Here is an 11,870-nt window from a genome sequence, read left to right as displayed (position 1 = left end):
CCGTAATGATTTAAATTTAAAGCTGTCGGCAGTTTTTAAAGTCTTCAATCAAAACTCTCAGTGTGTAATTAATTTCTTTCTTCTGCTCCCCGACAGTCTGCAGAGGGACGGCATCAGAAAGAGGGAATTTTAATGGAATAAGACAAACTTTGCAAGTTATTAACTTTAAATTTCTACCACAGACTTGAAGTTGTTTCATTTTTGAGGCAGAATGACCCAGTTACGGTTCAAATCCAGCCGATTGCACTGACAGCGTGCTCTCGCAGGGAAAGCTTTTACAGTGTGTCGGAGAGTTTCATCAACTTTCTTTTAAGGCTTTCTTTAATATGATGGATGTGATGAAATTTGTATGACAGGATGTGATGAAACCATGTTACGCTCCACGCGTCTACTTCACTGTTTTCCTGTGTGCAGGAAATGCTCGCCTGAGTTTGGGAGTTTAACGTGACAGCTGAGCGCACTGTACGCGCCTTTGTGTTTCACAGGTCTCGTTAGACTCATCACCGCCTTATGTGAATAATTTACACCCTCGCAGGACATCAAAAGATCGCCCTCGTTACTTCTGGGCTGATCAAAGAGATCAGAAACTGGATTTTTTATGACCCTCAGCAGATCCGATGACCATAATATATTTATGGACAATGCCCGCTTCAATCGAAGCCATTGACTCGGTGGTTTCTTATTCATCTGCTCCGAGTTCTGCTTCTCAAATTCAATCTCTAACTCAGCTCTAAAAGCCAAAAACGCCCGTTCCCATGCCAGAAATGCAAATTCAGTTTTCGCCCGAGGGGACGCTCTGGAACAGCTCGCCCACACAACTTTAGAAAGAGTCGCTGAGCGAGAGTTGGAGTGCACAGGAACAGACCACAGGGGGTGAAACAGACTTTGGACAAAGGAACATTAATACACGCAGGCACATCGGATTCATTTTGAGGGCGCGCCTCTGCAGGAGCGCATGCACAAAGCTTCAAACTGGGTTTAAACCACAGACTGTACATAAAAGATGGACGCAGCCACGTGACATCACCCTCTGTTTTGTTGTTTGCTTTGTTTTGACACATTGAGCCTCAGTTTTTTGTTCATTTGTATCTAGAAGTGATCAGATTTGGATGAGCACCGACCTGTCAGCAGAGCCAGTTTCACAATGATTTTGTCTTCCAACATTTATAAAAACAAAAATATCAGGATGCGTCCTTCTGATTTATTTTTAACAGTCACTGATGATCGGTTGTACTGTCGGGGGACAAGGATCCGTTTATTGATCTTAAACACGAACATTTCAGGATATGGAGCCTTCGCCTCGCAGCTCGCTGACTTTCTGGAATAGAAACCGACGTTTCACAGCCTGAAACACAAACTTGAACAATCCTGCCTGAGCTTCTTTTACAGTACACCACTGCAGGAGGCAACACAGCCCACAACAGATTCTTCTAACACTAAAAATGTCTGAATTTGTTGTTTAATATTTTAAATTACAATCAGGCCTAAAATGATCACGTCTGCCATATTTTGTGGTTTTCATTTATTTTTTAGCTCATTTCTTGTTTGTTTGTTTCCTGTAATCCTCGGTGCTTTCACACTGTCGTGGGCTTTACTTCCCTTCTTTGTTCGGGGGTTTTTCATCTATTTGTGTTTCTCGTCTCTTCCATGCTCCGTCCTCCTGCCGGTGTTCTCAGTACACGCTCTCGAGTGCGTCTCAGTTCCTGAAATGCATCATGAGGGGAGAGGAGGCTGTGGGAGGTGCCGTAATCGAGGACGCACAGGTGTATGCTTCGCACAGCTGGAACATACAAACAAGTTCTTTCGGTGCATGTGACTAAAAATGGATCCTATCTCTCTGGTTGATGTGATTTTGATCAAAAGCCTTAAATATAAAACATGAACAGAAGAATTTATGATGCACTTGGTGAAACTTTAAATTTAATTGGCATCACTTTCTAAACGAGGCTGTTTTTAAAGCGTAGATGTGTCATTAAGTCAAAGATGCGTTGGCTCGTCGGGTGAAGACTCGAGGAGTCTCAGGTGTGCAGTCTGGATGGTCTGACCTGCCGTCATTAGCATCACCTGTGCTGAATTAACCAGTCACCCTGTTGTTCACCTGCCTCACACTGTACTGTTCTTTCCTCTCGAGCTGCTCGGCCGTCCTCTCTTCGCCCTTTGAGTTGTTTCATGTTCCTGCTCTTTTGCGCGCTCTCCACCCGCCTGTTTGCCACGCCGCCTGATTACCTGCGCGTGACCTCTGACTGGATAAAAGATTCAGATTTTATTCTCTCTGCCTCTTGTGTGTCCTGCATACTTAGTAAGTAATTTTCTGCTGGAAACTGGAAGCACGGTCGTATTTCTAACAGGCTGAGTTAGTTTAACAAGCTCCTTTGAGCCCCCCAAATTCACCCGAGTGACATCGAGACCCCGCTGGTTAAAGGTCACATGGATATAATTATGACAATGCTCCTTATATGTTTCAGGTGGACTGCTTAAGTCCAAAAACAGCCCGTAACCTGAAGCATTTCTTCATTTTTGTCCTGATAACATCATTGATGCGTAATGACTGTAAGGGAGCACTTATTGTTGCGTTTCAGAGAGAAACAACGCATCAGTTTAAATTCTGACAACAGAAGAAGAAATGGTTCTGCGGGACACTTCCTTTGTCTGATTGGAGTGTGCTCTTTGCTGGGGTGTGGGTGGGTGGGGTGCAGTGAAAATAAATGGCTTACACGACGGAGATTTCCTTAAGTAGACTCAGAAGAAATCCACCTTCTGTTATTTATTTCAGCTATCTCCTCTCAGCGGGGCTCAGCTCTTAACATAAGTAGCACATCTTAGTTCCTGTGTTTCTGCACCGCCGTCCTTCACGATGCCCTCGGCTGTTTTTTACATCCTGGGAATTAGTTTTGTTCAAAAGCTCCACTCCATTTGCAGCTTTTGGTGATTTGTCCACATTCTGTCTGTAGTGACAGTTTCACAGCAAGAAGCTGTATGGCTACAGGCTGTATGAAAGTATACAGCTTTTCAGCACAGTCGATAGAAAAAATGGCCGCTTTTTCCTTTCTATTAAAACCATACAGATGCTAAATTTAGGTCACGTGTTTGAGTGCTTTGTATAAAATCATCTATGATCCTGCTGTCAGCTGATCTCTGAGAGCGTGAAAGAGACTTTGAGTGGAAAACAAAGTCTAACTAATAAACTCTTTGTAACTCTTTGTATGAATATTTAGGGTTTAGCCAATCGATGAGGGCGAGCTGGCCAACATGGATGAAGCTGTGTGGTGGTTGTAGGTAGCTGGATCTGATGTGGATCTGACCCTCTGATGTGTGGACGCCCAGAGAGCAGCAAACACTGGTAGTTCCTCTAATGTCCACTTTCACACTGACTCACATTTGAAATCATTTTTTATTCCAACAGCAGAATACAGTCTGGGCTTTTGGATAGCATAGTGGAGCCTCACTGGGAAATCTACATCATAACCTGATGTGCAGCTCCAGAGAAATGCAACCTGTGGCCTGTTCAGCTTCATCGATTCTTCATCTGCATTTTCGCAACTTTTTCGACACAGTTTTTGAATTTAACAGTAAGACAAAAACAATCATCACCTGTGTATAAAGCATAAATAATCATAATCAAAATGTCAGCAGATTGCTGAAACTATCAGAATAATCATGAAGAAAGAGAAAAAAAGCTGCCGCTGCGTGTGAGACGTCAGGACAGCCACGCCGTAATGAAGACATAATGCACCACACGCATAAATGTGGGCAACGACACTGGTCACTGTGTAAGCTACATCATAGGCTCTACAAATGTTCTCTGCAGAACTCTTGTGGTTCTGAAAGTAGAATGGGAGGCAGAGCCTTCAGCCCTCTGCTGTGGAACCAGCTCCCAGTTTGGCTTCAGGAGACAAAAACACCCTCTCTACTTTGAAGGTTAGGGTTCAAACTACTGCTGGATCAGCTGATCCTGAGCAGTCCCTTAGTTGTGCTGCTATAGGATCAGACTGCTGGAGGATCTCCCATGATCCACTGAGTCTTACTCTGTCAATATAATTCAGTGTTTTCTGTCCCACAGTTTGTGTTAGTCCTCATCTCTATACTCTCTTTTCCCCCTTCTCGTCCCCTTACTCCCCCACATACTTACTGCAGATGGCCCCGCCCCTCCCTGAGCCTGGCTCTGTTGGAGGTCTCTTCCTGTTAAAATGGAGTTCTTTCTCCCTGCTGTCACCGAGTGCTGCTCATAGGATTGTCTGATTGTTGGCTTTTCCCTCTAATGCTGTAATACTTTACATTGGAGTGAGAGGGTGCTCAGGTGTTCAGTGGGACAGACTTAACTGAACACGAGCCTCTTGTCAGCTCCCTGCACTCCCCAACAAACAAACCGACACACACTGGCAGAAACTGTTCAATAAGATGTTTTCCCGCCCGGCTGAGCAGTACTGACCAAAATCAGCTCAGAAAACAGTTAATTTGAAGGCGCTGCTGTTTCGGTTTCACCCGGCCGCGGCTCTTATTTATTCCACAGACTGCACTGATGTTCAGGTGAGCTCCTCTGCGGAGCTGCCGCAGCGTCGCTCACTCATTATTATTCACATATTCAGCTTCCTGTGCCAGCTGCGTGAGCTTACACCGCCGGTATTTGTTCAGGCTTTAAAAGGAGCAGCACTTATTATTCGTGTGAGAGACGGCACAATGGCTTTTAGCTGAAATTGTCCGCCCACGCGTGTTGTTTTTGATAGTTTTTCCTGGCATGTTCCCAGGAAATGCACTCAATATGTAAACGAGTGTGACACTCAAACAATTATTCGACTCGGTGATTCAGACGTGTGCTGTGAAACGTCGTGCCATTAAGTGCCAGATTCAGGCCCGTGTGCTGCTTCTGAGCAGTGGTTTGAGGTTTTATTTCAAAGTGTTAAAACTGCTGCTGATTTTAACTGTTTAGTGAGGGCAGCTAATTGGGAAACATACCTGGATGTGATTGGTTTCCTATTATTCTGCAAACACAGCAACAATCAAAGTCACACACGTTTCAGTTTCTCTCATTTTTAATGCTTTACAGTCATTATACACACCAGAAAATGTTTGTTTTCCTGACTGATAGATATATTTAATGTTTTCTGTCTTATCCTGGTGGAACTTCCCACAGTGACACCATAAAATCCATCAGCACAGGAATCACAGGTCACACTGGTGGTTACTGCAGAGAGATGCTGCTTTAGTCCAGCGCTGAGAGATGGACAAATATAAGCTGTTACACACATTTCTGATGTTTTGGTTTGTTTTTACCAGAGAGATTCAGATTTTAGACAAACTGAGGAGTTCTGGAGCCTCCATCAGGTGTGGACGTCCACAGCAGCTAAGGCTTGTTTCAGTTTTGATGTTTCACACCACAAGCAGCAAATGTTCCTTAAAAACATCCTTGTGTGTTTCGAGCAGCAGGAAGGAGGCAGCTGAGGCAGTGATGTGTTACTAGAAAGGGATTAAAGGCTACGTAAATGTTACCTTGATGATAAAATACTGAAGGTGACAGCGACAGCACGCGCTCGTCGCTGATGTCCTGGTTATAACTGGTTGCTCGTATATTTGATGTTGACATTTATGTTGTTGAAAAGTTATCAGGAGATCAGATTTTGCCCCCCATCACGCTCACAGTGGTGCCACAGTTTCCACAGTTTCCACGGTGTTGACTGAACCACAAACTGTCAGGAGTTCGGTTTCATAATTTTATTTTTCATTCACATTGTTTAAAATCCCTTTAAAGCACGAAAGAACCAGCAAAGTTTGATTGTTGTTGTGTTTGCTATTTCCTTAAAAAGGACAAATGCTATTTATTTGTGTTTTTTCATTACATTTAAACAGCAGCAGGACGATGTTTGCATCAGTTAAGAGTCAGAAGGAACCATAACCCAACTGTAATCTTTCATCCACTTTATTACTTTTTAATAAATGTTTTGCTTTTTGCTCTTTGTTTTATTTGCTCTGACTCAGCGTTTCACTCACCTGGAACTCTGTTAAACTCAATAAACATGACATTCATAACATTTTGACAAGCTTGGAACAGATATGAACTCAAACACTGGACGAGGTTTATTGCAGGTTTTGAAGCAAAGCTGCCAATAATGCAAGAATGAAACATTTTCTTTTGTATTTCAGAGCGTGAGGAGAGGAGAGCTGACAGCAAACTAACAAACAGGAGGAGCAGCTAGAAACACCTGAGCGACAAAATCACTGAAGGATGTGCAACAGCTGCTGATCACTGACAGGAAACTCAGCCTTAGTACAAGTAACCTCAGTAATTATCTGTGTTAAATAGTATTAATTCAATGAAATGAAAAAGAAATGTTGGTTTAACAGTTTCATTTATTGTTTTCTATCCTAGGATATAAAGTTCATCAGCAAGAACTTAACTTTCAGAACTGGCCTCATGCTCACAAAAACACATTTCACTCATTTCTTATCATGAGTCGTGTTTTTGCTTTCTGCTGTACAACAAGACAGCGAGTGTTTATCAAGGTTGTCATCACTGCAGCTGTTTTTATAATAAACTCAGATCATTTACAGCAACTAGTTTAAGTCATGTCAGTTTATTTATGCGCTCACTTACAAACAGCAGGCGCTGACCGACTGTGCAATAACAAGAGATTAAAAACATAAAAAATATGAACAACAACACAAGTAAAAAACGAGTTTTCACAAAAATACAACGTCTGCGTTTAAATATACGAACAGAGGCTCTACAGAAGGCAGTGAGACGGATTAATAAACAGCAAAACGAGTCATTGACAGCCGACACAGAGAAATAACATCCACGAAGGCGGATGATGAGTGAGCAGGAAACCAAAAACGAGGCAAAGGCAGCGTGATGACATCATGAGGACGAGGGCAAACGGAGCTGGCGGGCGCAGATGAAACTGACGGGCATTTATTCTTCCGGGTTAAATGTGCACGCCTCCTGCAAGTGTGACTACACGTTGCAGTGATGCAGACCAGAGACTGACCGCAGCCTGAACGAGGACAGGGCCGATCTTCTCTTTGTCACGTTTCAGTCTGTACATCCTTAGTTCCTTTCCTTGCATCCTCTCCTTCACAGTTTTGTCCCACCAGCAGATCCACGAGGAGAGAAACAGTGAGACGTCGTCCCTTCGGAGCCTCATAAACTGTTTTGTTATGGCTGCTTTTTATGATCTCAGATGTCACAGAGATTATGACGTGTTTATAACAGTTCGATTAACTGTGCAACCTGGAGCAGCACGTGACAAGATGCAACCTCTTTTCTTTTAAGCGAACAGACACTATTCAGAAAACGTCTGAATACAAAGGACGAGTCCACGCAGCGGTGTGCCAACACATCTGCTAACAGCACATCTGTGCAGCTGCTGTGGCGGGCCTCCTCAGTCCGCTGTCCTCCGCGTGGAGTTTAGGACTTGATACATATTAAGACTGACTTTCAGGTCACAGGAGGAGACGAGGAGGCACAAATTATATAAAATGCAGGAAAAATCAAAACAGCGACCCAAACTCAAAAAAACGTTTTCCCCTGTTCAACATGACTCAGGCTTTATCTGCTTTGGTTACCATGGAGATGCCTTGTTGTTCCCTAAAGAGTTCGTTCCCTTTAAGTATCAGTAAGAACGTGTTTGTACTCCACGTTTGATGCCAGAAACATTACACTGCTCTGTCTAATTCCCAGCTTTTCAGCGAACTGTTGGTGGACTGATGACTTCCTGTCGTTGCAGGAAGTATATGAACATTTGTGGAGCAGCGGCGGAGCTCTGACCTGCTTTCCTGTAGGACTATGCAAACACGGGGCCGGCGGTCACACAGCAAAGTCCTTGAGGCCCTCGTGAGCGTTGACACAGCAGCTGTCGACATCATTGAGCCTGACGCAGATCAAAGTGAACAGATTCTCATCAGCCGCTCTGCTCGGCAGCCTGATGAGAGTCCGCCGCTGAGTGACTGTTTCCTGTATGTTTATTTAATCAGGGCGAGTCTGAGCCTTAATCACACACTTCCATGACTCATCTTCATCCCGCAGCCCTTCGACTCTGACATGATGGAAAGTGACACGAAGCCACTGGCACGGCTCCTGCTTCTGTTACCTCTGTCCTCACGTCAGTGACAACATCTGGGCTCTGCTCAGAAGGTGAAAATAAGTCTAAGAGACCCAGGAGTGGCCTCACACATCTTTACCGCAGTGATGTCTGATGTCACATGAGCTGGATGGGTTAAAAAGTAGTTGTTTAAACTCATTTTGGAGGAGGCACCTGTCTGCACATGTCCACATGTAGCTGCCCTTCAAGCCAGCCAGAAGATAAAACCCCTCCCTCACATCCTGGGTCCTCCTCGGGAGTCTGGGACAACCATGTCATCTCGACTTGGAGTGAGCAAGTGAAGGACTGAGCTCAAAGAGCACGAAGGATAAACTTCCAGGCACTACTCGCAGCTGTCGATGAGGGAAACAGTGAAGATGAACCAACTAATCTTCTCCTTCGAGGTCAGCTGTCTCTCTTTGAAAATCCTCCGTTTGAGGTTCAACTTACCTGGAGCAGTAGGGTTGCTGTTTGCAGTCATTTAAAATCTTTCTCCAAAACAGTGGTAACACCACAGTGTGAGAAACATCCACTGAAGGATGCTTTAATGACCAAAAACAGCCCACAGCACTGAAAACCTCTGAACTGTTGTTCGGACTCAGGACAAGACGCGGGAGATGAACACGTAGGAAATAATGCGCAGGTATAAACACGGAGATGAGTGTGGTGTGGATGCGCACGGCATTTTCAAAGGAGGCACAAGACGAACAAAAATCAAAACATAAACACAGAACTGATCATTTTAAAGGGTCCATTCAGGAGGGGATGGAAAAATGCCTCCTCCGAAGCTCAAGGTCATTCAGCTCATCCCTATTTTTGCTTTTTGTCTAGTTTTACACACAAAGATTGATTTTCTTTCCGGGTTTTTGAGCTGGTATCTGTGGCTTTGAGTTTCCCCCCAGACAAGAGGGAGCCGGCCCACTGCACAACGAAGCAGTCCCCAGGCCCAAAGGAGGGAGGGGGTTTAATCAGAGGATCGGCTTTGAAACCGTGACCTGGCCTTCCTCCCCCACCCAGCCCAGACCCCTCCACGTCCACATCACCCTGCTACCATCACATCAGGAGCAGAGGGTGAAACAGCTCTGTGGTCTGTACATCTCACCTAAAACATGGCGAGTTCATAAACGATGCAACGTTCCTTAAATAAAGACGCCGGTCTGTTCTTAAATCAGACGAGAGAAACATCAGATACATAAAATGTTCTCCTGACTCACTTTTCTAAACCTGTGGTCGGGTTCCTGCTCGAAGCAGCTTTGTTGTGTATTCTCAGGACTCCTTATCACCGAGCTGCAGCGCTCCAACCATGTCATTACCTCCTTTATCTATTTCTCCGACCCGTGATTACTCTGTGGGCGATTTGTTTCTCATAGGTCAAAACTGAATTGACTTCATAACCTGCTTGGGGTGGGGGGTGAAATCAATAGCGCTGCCGGGGTAAGCCTTCTCTCTGATCCGTCTAAATCGATTGTCACCAAGAGGGGGATTCAGAGGGAGCTGCTGCAGGTGGAGGTGGAGGGTGATATGAAAACCTGAAAAAACCCAGCACGGTGCCAGAGTATCGATAAGCTTCCAGCTGTATCGAAGGATTAAAGCTGCGGGTCTCCGGTAGGTCCACTTCATTAACAGATCGACTCAGAGAGGCGGGTGATGATCAAAGTAAAGCTCTGCACACCGAGCGAGGGGAGCAGGGGCTGATGGGAAAGCGGCTGTCAGAAAAATAAAAAACAAACACAGATTCACCAATAAGTTCATGGAAATATTCAGAACACTTCTGGTAAAATGTTTCTAATGAGGCACTAATTATAAAGGCCACAGAAGCTGAAATTAGTGGTCTTTTGGTGCAAACACAAACAGTTTATAATGAGCAGCAGAGAGACAACGAGAGCAAACACAGCCCATAACATGGCCTCCAGATATTAACCTCTCAGTAAAAGAAAGGTTAACAAAAAGAAGTGCACTTTTTTTGCTTCATAGTTTTATCTAATTAACTTATTTCACTCCATAGAGTCCTGTGATTGTGCTATATTCAGCTTTTAAATGTCATTTTCTTAATCACCGCGTGTTTCTGGGCGTGTCGTCCTCGTCTCGGTCAGGATTTCCTGGAATAAATGTTTCCAGCTCCTGAAGAGTGTTTTCCCCCTCTCTGGTTGGTTCTGCCTCAGTTTGAAGATGATGTCTAGCACAGACAAGTGTTAATGAAAGTCTGGATTTTCTTGCTAAGAGTCACAGTCGAGCTCCAGATTGCTGCTGCCATAGCTGCTTGTCTGTTTCATTCTTTTTAGAAGACATGTAGTGATCGACCAGCCAGGAGCAACATCGCTGGTTTCCAGCGTTCTCGGTCAGTCTCACATATCACCAATTAGAAGCTGGTCTGGCATGCTTATGTGATAAATGTCATTAGTGTAGAAGCTCCTCACTGTGGAGGCAAAGCTTTCCAGAGCAGCCTCGGTATGAGCAACGGAGCAAAGCGGTGGAAGATTATGATGAAAAAGAAAAAAGGGTCAATGACGGTTTATTTGTGTTGCTATTTAAATCTGCTGCACCTGCTTTTGTTCAGTAAGGTCAAATACATCAGGTCACGCTGGGCGCACAGCAGCTCACTTTCTTTTGTTGTTTGTGCCTTTTTTCAGTAGCAAAGAGTTTTAGATCCTGTGATTTACTGCACTTTGGGGGAAACTGTGAAGGTTAATATTTTGTTCTGCTTTCTGGTTTCGTTTTTTTATTTTGTGTATGCTGTCAGTCGTAGTTCTGAGAAAGAAAACTGGAATCGTCATAAACTGGTATCGGCACGTCACAGACGGAAATCAGAACTGGCCAAGAAAACTGCAATCAGTGCATCAATGCATTTAACCGCTTCTAAAGACGTGTTTGTGCAAAAAGTATTTTTTATAATTTGAGTTTTCTTCTGCCCATGGACCAGCCAGCTTGTGAAAAAGCTGCAGTACTTTAAATGTTAGCAGCAGCAACTTACAGAACGACAGATATTTATCATGTCAGACAGCACGAAGAAGAGAAGCTGGGATGAAGGTGGGCTGCAAAGTGGCTTGCATTAGCAACAGCAGGCAGGCTAAAGCAGCTTAAACAGCTCGCCAACATGAAATTTAGAGTTTGCTCATAGGCTGACAGGCTGATTGTTTGTTTGTTGATCGGTTACCTGATGCATACTGTATTATGATGCTAAATATTTGTTGTTGAAGTCTGATAAAGGTGGCAGGGCGCAGAGGGACCACTGTAGCAGAACATCGTATGGATTTAAAGTTAGCAGAAAGCCAGACTTTAGTTAACCCTATTGAGACATTACACCCTGCAATAAAATAATTAGCTGCAATTTAAAAAATATACAGACGTGAGCCAGTAAATGTTCGCTTTAGGGCTGGAACATGAACACGTTACATCATGTGATGACTGAGCTGAGGAAGCAGCGTCATCAGCATCGTTTCACCTGTATCCTCAGTGTCAAATTTAACTCCACAGAGATTTTCTGTTCAGTTTGAATGAATCAATCATCTGGCTGGTTCACTCATTTTCTTCAGTTTCCCGCAATCCACCAGGAGCTGAGGAGTAATCAGCGTTATTAAAGTCCGAATCTTACAGAGAAGTTTAATTTGTACATCATCTCACCCTTTAATTATAGATGAAACAAAGTTACAAACGAGCCTCCCGCACCCAACGTCCTCTGTGACTCATCCTGATTTAATTTTTGCAGCGAGGTTCATCCGCCGCTGTGATCGGACAGGTTTTGTGAAAATGAAAATGTAGCTCCTTTTGAATGGATTCACGCTTTCAGCTTTCAAT

The 11,870-nt window shown here is 44.1% G+C and overlaps 1 long non-coding RNA gene across 1 annotated transcript; it reads left to right on the top strand.

The window, feature by feature from the left end:
* The first annotated feature begins 2,013 nt into the window (after positions 1-2,013).
* LOC120744855 lies at positions 2,014-7,744 on the top strand. Its single transcript, XR_005698466.1, has 4 exons — positions 2,014-2,299; positions 3,216-3,340; positions 6,139-6,268; positions 6,365-7,744. It is a non-coding gene; the product is annotated as an uncharacterized LOC120744855 (long non-coding RNA).
* The last annotated feature ends 4,126 nt before the right edge of the window (positions 7,745-11,870 follow it).

The sequence above is a fragment of the Simochromis diagramma genome, unplaced genomic scaffold, assembly GCF_900408965.1.
Source record: "Simochromis diagramma unplaced genomic scaffold, fSimDia1.1 OVJJ01000355.1, whole genome shotgun sequence".
NCBI classification, from domain to species: Eukaryota; Metazoa; Chordata; class Actinopteri; order Cichliformes; family Cichlidae; genus Simochromis; species Simochromis diagramma.
Note: the sequence above shows the minus strand (reverse complement) of the source record. Positions and strands in the feature narration are given on the sequence as shown.